This window comes from Priapulus caudatus, unplaced genomic scaffold, assembly GCF_000485595.1.
Source record: "Priapulus caudatus unplaced genomic scaffold, Priapulus_caudatus-5.0.1 Scaffold139, whole genome shotgun sequence".
Classification (NCBI taxonomy): domain Eukaryota; kingdom Metazoa; phylum Priapulida; class Priapulimorpha; order Priapulimorphida; family Priapulidae; genus Priapulus; species Priapulus caudatus.
In genome coordinates this window covers 300,413-312,215 of record NW_014577200.1, presented here as the reverse complement: position 1 = coordinate 312,215, position 11,803 = coordinate 300,413, and the positions used below count along the sequence as shown (strand labels likewise).

The 11,803-nt window shown below is 50.7% G+C and overlaps 1 protein-coding gene across 1 annotated transcript in view; it reads right to left on the bottom strand.

Annotated features, from left to right (window-relative positions):
* Positions 1–11,803, bottom strand: part of LOC106806056 (slit homolog 2 protein-like) — an 83,820-nt gene that overhangs the window by 64,404 nt on the left and 7,613 nt on the right. The gene's annotated exons all lie outside the window — the stretch shown is intronic.

The window sequence follows — 11,803 nt, the reverse complement described above, 5'->3', positions numbered from 1 at the left end:
CCCTGCACCCCTGCACGCACCCCTGCACGCACCCCTGCACGCACCCCTGCACGCACCCCTGCACGCACCCCTGCACGCACCCCTGCACGCACCCCTGCACGCACCCTCGCACGCACCCCTGCACGCACCCCTGCACGCACCCCTGCACGCACACTCGCATGCACCCCTGCACCCCTGCACACGCACTCCATCTGATGAATATTTTAATTAATATTTCGACCGCCTCGACGCTGAATGTATCTCGCGCGCAACGTAACAATGCATCACGTGTCAGTTTCCTCTCTCAGCGGCGCGTTCACAGACGCACGGCTAACTGGATGTAGTAAAATTTAATATAATAATGTTAATTCTAGCAATAATAATGAAACAAACCCAAAAACTCAATTTAATCAAAAATAAATTGATATAAAAAATAAAACTAGCGATAATAAGAGAAAAGTAAATAATTAAAAATAGTGAAAAATATTTGAAAATAATTATATAATAATAATATTATTATTATATTGTTATTATTATTATTATTATTAATATTATTATTATTATCAATAAATATATTATCAAGAGCGTATAAAGAAGGAGAGCGTACAACGGTAAAATGCTGAAACCATGTTGCAGTATTAGTCGAATTAATCAACATTCCCGCACAGATACTATACTGTATACATACACGGACAGCTGTGTGTAACTTAGGCTGAATGCGGCCTTCGGTCTTGGAATCTCCATCCATCATTGTCGACGCCTTCTAATTATTGTTAATTAGATGGAAAACCCGTGAAAATAGTGCGCACACGCGCGCGGCGATGCGCGCACCGTCTGCTCTACCGACAGAAAAGGTAGTGCGGCAACGACATCTTCGATTTCGATCTAAAAAGTGTGAATTATGATTTATCATTTCAATAATTATCGATTTCTTTAACTATTTCGATAGAAAATAACGCGTGGCGGTGTGATCTTGCCGCGACATGTATTCATACGCGTCTGTTCTTCCGCGGGTACCGCTAGTTAGTGGTAACGCTGTCACGGCAGGACTGCAGGCTATACGTGAACACGCAGTGGACCCCGCCTCCTACACACCCTCCCACTCGCTTCCCATCGACTCGTGAATAAAGCACGATCGTGTGTGTTTTTTTTATGAGGGACGCCGCCCTGGCGTAGCCTTCTCGTGATCACGGTGCGGTGAGTTACTGTTCATCACGCAAGCGCTTAACCCATATCAACACGTTCGTACCGCCCCTTGCTGCGTTCTTCTCTTGTTCACGGGTCTTTCATCTGTCTACACCTCCCTATAGCGCCCAGCATGATGGGTTCTGCATAGGTACTTAACTCATCGGTACTTTCTCATAGCGACCTGGTATAATTACCCGATCGTCTCGTTCTCTTACCACCACCCCATGCATGCGATAATAAATACTAGAGCACTCGGAGAGCACAGACCTCCGCCAAGGCAGCTGAATTCTCTCAATGTGGAATTTTTTATTAATTAATTAATTAAGTGGAAAAATTAATTAATTAATTAATTAATTAAATAATTAATTGGATCCGGATTAGTGCGAGCGTGCAGGTAGGGGAGGACTGTGTTTGCCCCTTAGCCTGTGTTTGCGTGTTTGTAAGTCTACAGCCAGCGCACCTAGCAGACGTGAACTGAAACGTGCATGTTCACAAACACACAAACCAACACTCAAACATTCGCCGATGAAAACATAACCTCCGCCACGCCCCTGGCGGAGGTAATAAGGAGAAAGGACAGAAGAAGTGGAAAGTGTAGAAGAAACAATATAAGTGCGATACGGCGTTAGCCTGCATGTATCGTAGGAGTAAGTTAGTCAGTGCCTTTTCTCCATGAGGCGTATTTACAACCGAGCGAAGTCTGCCATTGTAGCGACTGTTCGGTGAGATCTACTGCGGCATGTGCGTGCGTGCGTGAGTGCGTGCGTGAGTGCGTGCGTGCGTGCGTGCGTGCGTGCGTGCGTGCGTGCGTGCGTCTTGTGCGCTTAATCTCGACCCCTATTTGTTTGCGATTTTGCGATGTTTGTACAGACATGCGCGAGCGGATTTATTTCCCACATAGACGTGATCGCAGAACGACGCGATATGATGTCGCGCCCCGAGAGTAAATTCACTCACAACAACTCCTATAGGAACTGTACATACAGAGACGGGCATACGGTACGCTGCGCTGGGTAATTATTATAATAGAGGCGCATATTATAGCAGAAGAACCAGCTTGCTATCTCTCGTCACAAAATGCGAACGCCACTGCCGCGAACAATGCTGACTTTGACGGATGCCAAAGGAGCGTCTTTGTAGGTGTATGTGCGCTGAAGCTGCTGGCTATAGAAACAGCATGGTCTGTGGTCGCAGCGGGCGAGTCAACCATGTACTGTTTACCCGACCCGCGCGCGTGTGTGCGTACGTACACGCTTGAGTTGACGTCCCTGTATATGCATGCGACATCAGCGTGTGGCCGGACCCACCGCATACCGATCATTCTGTTGACTGTCTGGATTCTGGCATCTTAAAAGGCATTCAAACCGCGGGGGGAAGTCTGCACCACCGTGCGTTAAGTACCTTGATAGCACGACTGCGAGAGTTCACTAAAAGCCCGTCGCGTCTTTATGAAGCAGCTTTTTTTAATGGCGAGAAAAGCAAACATGAAGGCGGCGCGCAAACAAACACGCGCGGGGAGAAATGTCGACATGTATATTATTCATCTGTTTAAAAACGCGCATCGCGAACGAGCGGCAAAACGGTGTTTAGATAACATCGAAGTTATCAGTTGACATGGCGGTGACGTCGTCATAGCTACTGCACCTCAGCCGTATATGCTCAGTACGTGACTAGATGTAAGGGATAAAGCTTAGCATGCGCGCGTGTGTGCGTGTGTACCGACCGCCCATTATGAGAATCAAACCCTATTACGGGTAAATCAGCGACTTTTGCTACTCCGCCCTCTTTACCCAGACCGCAACATAAGAAGTGCGTAATATTTAGAGCTCATAAACAACAAGTACATAATAGTATAGAGTATAGATATTCGCTTGAACTCGTTGTAATATTAATATTAATATTAATATTACAGCTACTAGCTCCCCACGTAACACCGGTGACGTGATAGACGGAGCAGTAATACAGCTACTAGCTCCCCACGTAACACCGGTGACGTGATAGACGGAGCAGTAATACAGCTACTAGCTCCCCACGTAACACGGGTGACGTGATAGACGGAGCAGTAATACAGCTACTAGCTCCACGTAACACGGGTGACGTGAAGCGGCCAGCGAGTAATACAGCTACTAGCCTCCCACGTAACACGGGCTGACGTGATAGACGGAGCAGTATTACTGCTACTAGCTCCCCACGTAACACGGCCGTGACGTGATAGACGGAGCAGTAATACTGCTACTAGCTCCCCCACGTAACACGGGGTGACGTGATTGACGAGCCAGTAATACAGCTACTAGTCTCCCCACGTAAAACACCGGGGACGTGATAGACGAGCAGTAATTTACAGCTAACTAGCTCCCCACGTAACACGGGTGACGGTGATAGACGGGCAGTAATACATCTACTAGCCTCCCACGCTAACACGGGTGACGTGATAGACGGAGCAGTAATAACATCTACTAGCTCCCCACAGTAACACCGTGAACGTGAATACGAGCAGTAAATACAGCTACTAGCTCCCCACGTAACACCGGGTGACGTATAGACGGCAGCAGTAATAACAGCTACTAGCTCCCACGTAACCACGGGTGACGTGATAGACGGAGCAGTATACGAGCATACTAGCTCCCCACGTAACACCGGGTGATGTTGATATGACGCGAGCAGCTAATACAGCTAGAGCTCCCCACGTAACACGGGTTTGACGTTGATAGGACGGAGCAGTAATAAGCCTACTTAGCTCCCACGTAACACGGCGTGACGTGATAGACGCGAGCAGTAATACTGCTTACTAGCCCCACGTACACGGCCGTGACGTATTAGACGAGCAGTAATTACTGCTACTAGCTCCACGTAACACGGATCGACCGGTTGATGGAGACGGAGCAGTTAATACTGCTACTTATGCTGCCCCACGTACGTACGGATGACGTGATAGACGAGCAGTAATACGTGCCTACTAGCCTCCCACGTAACACGGGTTGCGTGATAGACGGAGCCGAAGTAAGTACCAGCTACTAGCTCCACCCGTACACGGGGTGTACGTGATAGACGGCAGCAGTAATACTGCCCTACTCAGTCCCCACGTAACACGGTGACGTGATAGACGGAGCAGTAATACTGCCTACTAGCTTCCCCACGTAACACGGTGTTGACGTGAATGTAAGACGCGAGACAGTAATACAGCTACCTAGCTTCCCACGATACACGGGTGCGTGATAGACGGAGCAGTAATACTGCCCTACTAGCCTCCCACGTAACACGGATGCGTGATAGACGGCAGCAGATAATACAGCTACTAGCTCCCCACCGTAACAACAGGGTGAGCGTGATAGACGGAGCAGTAATACTGCTACTAGCCTCCCACGACAACGCGGTGACGTGATAGACGGAGCAGTAATACAATCTACTAGCTCCCCACGTAATCACGGGCTGACGTGATAGACGGCAGCAGATACATTCTACTAGCTCCCCACGTAACACCGGTGACGTGATAGACGGCAGTAATTACTGCCTACTAGCTCCCACCGTAACACTGGGTGACGTGATAGACGGAGCCAGTAATCAGCTACTAAGCTCCCCACGAACACGGGTGACGTGATCAGACGGAGCAGTAATACAATCTACTAGCTCCCCAACGATAACACGGGTGACCGTGATAGACGGAAGCAGTAATACATCTACTAGCTCCCACGTAAACACGGGTGAATTCCGGTGATAGACGGAGCCAGTAATACTGCTACTAGCTCCCCACGTAACACGGGTCTGCGTGCATAGACGGAGCAGTATACTTGCTACTAGCTCCCCCACGTAACACCCGTGACGTGATAGACGGAGCTGTAATATGCGACTAGCTCCCACGTAACACGAGGTGACGTGCATAGACGCGAGCGAGTAAACAGCTACGGAGCTCCCACCCGTGTGGACACAGGCGTGACGTGATAAAGACGGAGCAGTATACAGCTACTAGCTCCCCACGTAACACGGGTGACGTGATAGACGGGAGCAGTAATTACAGCTCACTAGCTCCCCACGTAACACGGGTGACGTGATAGACGGAGCAGGTAAATACATCTACTAGCTCCAGCGTAACACGGTGACGTGACTTAACGGGCAGATAATACTGCCTTACTAGCTCCCCACGTAACACGGGTGACGCTGATAGACGGGAGCAGTAATACAGCCTACTGCTCCCGCACGTACACCGGTGACGTGATGACGACAGTAAATACAGTCTTACTAGCTCCACGCTAACACGGGCTGAACGGGATAGACCGGTAGCAGTAATACTGCCTACTGCTCCCCACTAACACGCGGTGACGTGATAGGGAGCAGTAATACATCTACTAGCTCCCCACGTAACACTGGGTTGAACGTGATTTTAGACGGAGCAGTAATATGCTTTACTAGCTCCCCACGCTAACACGGGTGACGTGATATGACGGAGCAGTAATACAGCTACTAGCTCCCCACGTAACACCGGTGACGTGATAGACGGAGCAGTAATACAGCGTCTTACTAGCTCCCACGTAACACGGCTTGACGTGACAGACGGACAGTAATACAGCTACTCAGCTTCCACACGTAACACGGCGGTGTGACTGATAGGACGCAGCAGTAATTACAGCTACTAGCTCCCACGTTACACGGGTGACGTGATAGACGCGAGCAGTAATACTGTACTTAGCTCCCCACGTAAACACGGGTGACGTGATAGACGGCAGCAGTAATTACATCTATAGCTCCCCCACGTAACACCGGTGACGTGATGGACCGGGCAAGTAATACTGCTACTAGCTCCACACGCTAACACCGTCGGTGACTGATAGACGGAGACAGCAGTAATACAGCTACTACGCTCACACGTAAAGCAACGTCTGTGACGTGATAGACGGAGCAGTAATACAGCTACTAGCTCTCCACGTAACACCGGTGACGTGATAGACGGAGCCCCAGTAATACATCTACTAGCTCCCACGATAAACACCGCGGTGACGTGTGATAAGACGGGAGCGTGCAGTAATACAGCTACTAGCTCCCACGTAACACGGGTGGACGTGATAGCAAGGAAAAAGATGGAGCAGTAATACAGGCTACTAGCTCCCCGTAACACGGGTGACGCTTGATAAGACGGAGCCAGTAATACAGCTCTAGCTCCCACGCTAACACGGGCGCTGCCGTTGATAGACGGCAGCAGTAATACGCGCTACTAGTCGCACGTAACACGGTGACGTGAGAGACGGATAGCAAGTAATACAGCTCTAGCTCCACCACGTAAGCACGGGTCGACGTGATAGACGGAGCAGTAATACAGCTACTAAGCTCCCCACGTACACCGGTGGACGTGATAGACGGCAGCAGTAATACAGCTACTATGCTCCCCCGTAACACGGGTGACGTGATAGACGGAGCAAAAACGTAATACAGCTACTAGCTCCCACGAACACGCGGTGACGTGATAGACGGAGCAGTAATACTGCTACTAGTCCCTCACGTACACGGGTTGACGTGATAGAACGGAGCCAGTAATACAGCTACTAGCTCCCCACGTTAAACTACGTGGTGACGTGATAGCACGTGCAGTAATACAGGCAACTAGCTCCCCACGTAACACGGGTGCGTGATGACGGAGCGTAATACAGCTTTTACTAGCTACCCCCCCCACGTACACCGCTGGTGCACGTGATAGACGGAGCCAGTAATACAGCTACTTAGCCTCCCACGGGAACACCGGTGACGTGATAGACGGAGCAGTAATACTGCTACTAGCTCCCACGTAACACGGGTGACGTGATAGACGGAAGCAGCTAATACAGCTACTAGCTCCCCACGTACACGGGTGACGTGATAGACGGTGTAGCCAGTAATACAGATACTAGTCCCCACGTTAACACTCCGGGTGAGTGATAGGACGGCCGTCTATACAGCTACTTAGCCTTCCCCACGTAACACCGTGACGTGATAGACGGAGCAGTTAATACAGCGTACTAGCCTCCGCCACGCTAACACGAGGCCCGTGACGTGATAGAGGGAGCAGATAATTACCAGCTACTTAGTCTCCCACGTAACACGGGTGGTTGACGTGATAGACGGAGCAAGTAATTACTGCCCCCTATAGCTCCCCACGTACACGAGTGGACGTGATAGACCGGAGCAGTAATTACTGCTTACTAGGCTCCACGTTAACACGGGTGACGTGATAAGACGGAGCCAGTATACTGCTACTAGCTCCCCACTAAACCGGGTGACGTGGACATAGACGGGAGCGTAATACAGCTACTTAGCTCCCCACGCTAACACGGGTGACGTGATAGACGGAGCAGTAATACATCTACTAGCCTCCCAGTACACGTGTGGACGTGATAGACGGGCAGTAATATGCTACTAGACTCCGCACGTACACGGGTGAGCGTGATAGACGAGCAGTAATGACTGCTACTAGTCCCCACGTAACACGGGTGACAGTGATAGACGGAGCAGTAATACAGCTGACTTAGCTCCCCACGAGAACACCGGTGACGTGATAGACGGAGCAGTATACAGTACTAGCTCCCACGTAACACGGGTGACGTTGATAGACGGAGCCAGTAATCAGGTACGTAGGCTCCCACGTAACACGGGTGGACGCTGATAGAGGTAGCAGTAATACAGCTACTAGTCCCCACGTAACACGTGGATGACGTGATAGACGGAGCAGTAATACTGCTACTAGCTCCCCAGTACTACGGGTTGACAGTGATTAGCGAGCAGTAATACATCTACTAGCTCCCCCGTAACAGGGGTGACGTGGAAGACGGAGCAGTAAGTACAGCTACTAGCTTCCCACGTAACACCGGTTGACGTGATAGACGGAGCAGTAATCAGCTACTAGCTCCACCCGTGAACACGGGTGACGTGATGACGGAGCATTATACTGCTACTAGCTCCCACGTACACGGGGACGTGAATAGACGGAGCAGTAATACAGCTACTAGCTCCCACGTAACACGGGGTGACGTGATAGACGGCAGCATGTATACAGTTTTTACGGAAGTCCCAGTTACACGGGCTGACGTTGATAGTACGGAGCGGAGTAATACTGCTACTAGTCCCCACGTAACGGGTGACGTGTAGACGCGAGCGTATATGTTAACTAGCCTCCCCACGTAACACGGGTGACGTGTGACGGCGAGCAGTATACAGATAACTAGCTTCCCCACGTAACACTGGGTGACGTGATAACGGTAGCGTATACAGCTACTAGGGCTCCCCACGTAAGCACCTGGTGACGGCCCAACCCCGCCTCCCCTGTGTCGATAGACGGGCAGTAATACTTGCCTACTACTAGCTCCCCACGTACACGGGTGACGTGATAGCGGAGCAGTATACAGTACTAAGCTCCCACGTAACACGGGGCTGACGTTGGATAGACGGAGCAGCTATACAGCTAGGCTAGCTCCACCACGTAACACGGTGACGTGATAGACGGCCTAGCAGTCATAATACAGCTACTAGCCTCCCCACCGTAACACGGTGTGACGTGTAGACTGCGAGCAGCTAATACTGCTCTAGCTCCCCACGTAACAACGCGGGTGACGTGATAGACGGAGCAGTAATACTGCTACTAGCTCCCCACGTAACACGGGTGACGCGGGGATAGACGGAGCCAGTATTACAGTCTACTAGCTCCCCACGTAACACGGCGTGACGCTGATAAGACGAGCAGTAATACAGCTACTAGCTCCCCACGTAAACACGGGTGACGTGATAGACGGAGCAGTAATAATCTACAGCTCCCCACGTTAACACGGGTGACGTGATAAGAACGGCAGCAAGTAATACTGCCTTACTAGCTCCCCACGTAAACGACGTGGTGACGTGCATAGGACGGAGCAGTAAATACAGTTACTAGCTCCCCACGTAACACGGGTGACGCTGATCGACGGGAGCAGTACTACTGCTACTAGCTCCACGTAACACGGTGACGGTGATAGACGGAGCAGTAATACTGCTACTAAGCTCCCCACGTAACACGGCGTGAACGTGATAGACGGAGCATACATACCTGACTACTACCTCCCCACGTACACCGGTGACGTGATAGACGGAAGCAGTAATACTGCGTACTAGCTCCCCACGTAACACGGCCTAACGTTGATTAGACGGAGCAGTAATACTTGCTACTAGCTCCCGCACGTAACACGGTGACGTGATAGACGGTAGCAGTTATACAGCTACATAGCCTCCGCCAGATAACACGGTGATCGTGAATTAGACGGAGCAGCAGTGATACTGCTACTAGCTCCACGTAACACGGTCGTGACGTGATAGAGGAGCCAGTAATACTGCTCTAGCTCCCCACGTAACACCCGGGCTGACGTGATAGACGGAGCAGTTTAATTACAGCTACTAGCTCCACGTAAACACGGGTGACTTGATAGACGGGCTAATACAGCTACTAGCCTCCCCACGTAACGCGGGGTACGTGATAGACGGAGCAGTAATACAGCTACTAGCTCCCCACGTAACACGGGTGACGTGATAGACGGAGCAGTAATACAGCTACTAGCTCCCCACGTAACACCGGTGACGTGATAGACGGAGCAGTAATACTGCTACTAGCTCCCCACGTAACACGGGTGACGTGATAGACGGAGCAGTAATACTGCTACTAGCTCCCCACGTAACACGGGTGACGTGATAGACGGAGCAGTAATACATCTACTAGCTCCCCACGTAACACGGGTGACGTGATAGACGGAGCAGTAATACTGCTACTAGCTCCCCACGTAACACGGCTAACGTGATAGACGGAGCAGTTATACTGCTACTAGCTCCCCATGTAACACGGGTGACGTGATAGACGGAGCAGTAATACTGCTACTAGCTCCCCACGTAACACGGCTAACGTGATAGACGGAGCAGTTATACAGCTACTAGCTTGCTACCCGAACGCCGACAACTGGCGAATCACAAGTATCCGAGTGCTTTGTTTATTTTCAAACGACGGGACGCCGACCAGAAATAGCATTTCGCGGGGGTGAATGCAATATCTCTACGTATCCCGCCTGAGCCAGGCGGATGAGGCTAACGCTACGGTATAGCAGCGTGCCCCCAGACCTCGTGTGATCCGGTAAGTGGCTCTCCACTCTAGAGCCAGCCGGCGAGAAGGCAAAGCGACTAAATCACTTTCATTACGCGAGTCCGTAGCGCGAAATATCGCCGGTAAGAGCTGACAGCTGATCCAATTGTCTCATTACTCAGCCAGCCTCGTGGGACCTCGTCTTACGTCTGTACGCAGAAAGAATCTAGAGAGAGAGTGTGTGGAATGTAGTGAGCCGCTCTTTAGCGTGTGTGTAGAGCAGGGATTTTTTTCCTACACGTTTCGGTGGTTTGCCTTGCAGACAACAGGCAGCCGGTTGCTTACTGGTAGATGAAATTACGATACGACATCAGCGTGCGAAAGCTGTTGTGTCTCTCATATTGACACCGCATTTGCCGTGTGTGATGCGACCAGATGACGAGTGAACGAAGAACGGGGGAGCAGAATGTTTTCTGTGGTCGAATAAAGCAAATAGAATGTCATCTGCGATCGAATAAGATCAGGATGTCATCTGCGATCGAATACGTTTAATAGAATGTCAGCTGCGATCGAATAAGTTTAATAGAATGTTGTCTGCGATCGAACGCGAGTCCACTCGCACTTCTAGAAGCGCACGCATGTAGAGCCACGTGGGGCGAGAGCGCGTGTGCAGTAGCAGCGTATGTAGTAGCAGTCCCCTCCCCCTCCTCCTCTCCTCCCCCTCCACCTCCACGCCGAGCCACACGGAGGGCTGATCTTATCAAGAGCGGGAATAGGAGCCTATACGGTTGGGTCACCGGGTCGAGTGTACGGTGTCTTATTCACAGATGGTCGAAAGAGGCAGCGCAAGAGCGAGCGGGATGGAGAGAGAGGGCGGTGCGAGGGAAAGAAAAAGAGGGGGAGAGCGCGCTGAGAGAGAGGGGAAGGAGAGAGCGACGGGAGGGAGAGAAAGAGGGCAGTGGGAGGAAAAGGAAGAGAGGGGGAGAGAGCGCGCTGAGAGAGAGGGGGAAGGAGAGCGCGACGGGAGGAAAAGAAATAGAGAGTGATGAGGCAGAGAAAGAGAGAGAGGAGGCTAGAGAGAGAATGAGCGGCAGAGGGAAGCGTGAGAGAGCGAATGAGGGAGAGAGAGAGAGTGTTTGCGTGCGTGCGCGCGCGTCTGTGTCATAGTAGGCAATACGATGAGCCAGGCGATGTATCACTTGATTCATACACGCAGCAAGGACGTGCTTATTCTGTCGTTTACAACCAGCTTTTGCAATTCGCAATATTTGTTACGATTTATATATATTTATATTTTAATTTATATTTGCTAACAATATTAAAAGCAGATTGCTTTTAATTCCTGTTTACGGGGTTTCTCATTTTGGTCTATGAAACGTATGGCAATAGGGAAGAATCGGCAGGCACTGGCAGACCGATAAAGGAAGCTGATGGATCAGCAAGAATCGTAGAGCAGTTAGAGTTAACCAGAAAACGAGAAAACATACAGACGCCGTACACGTGTATTTTCACACACACACGCACGGACGCACGCACACAGGCACACACACACACACACACACACACACACACACACAC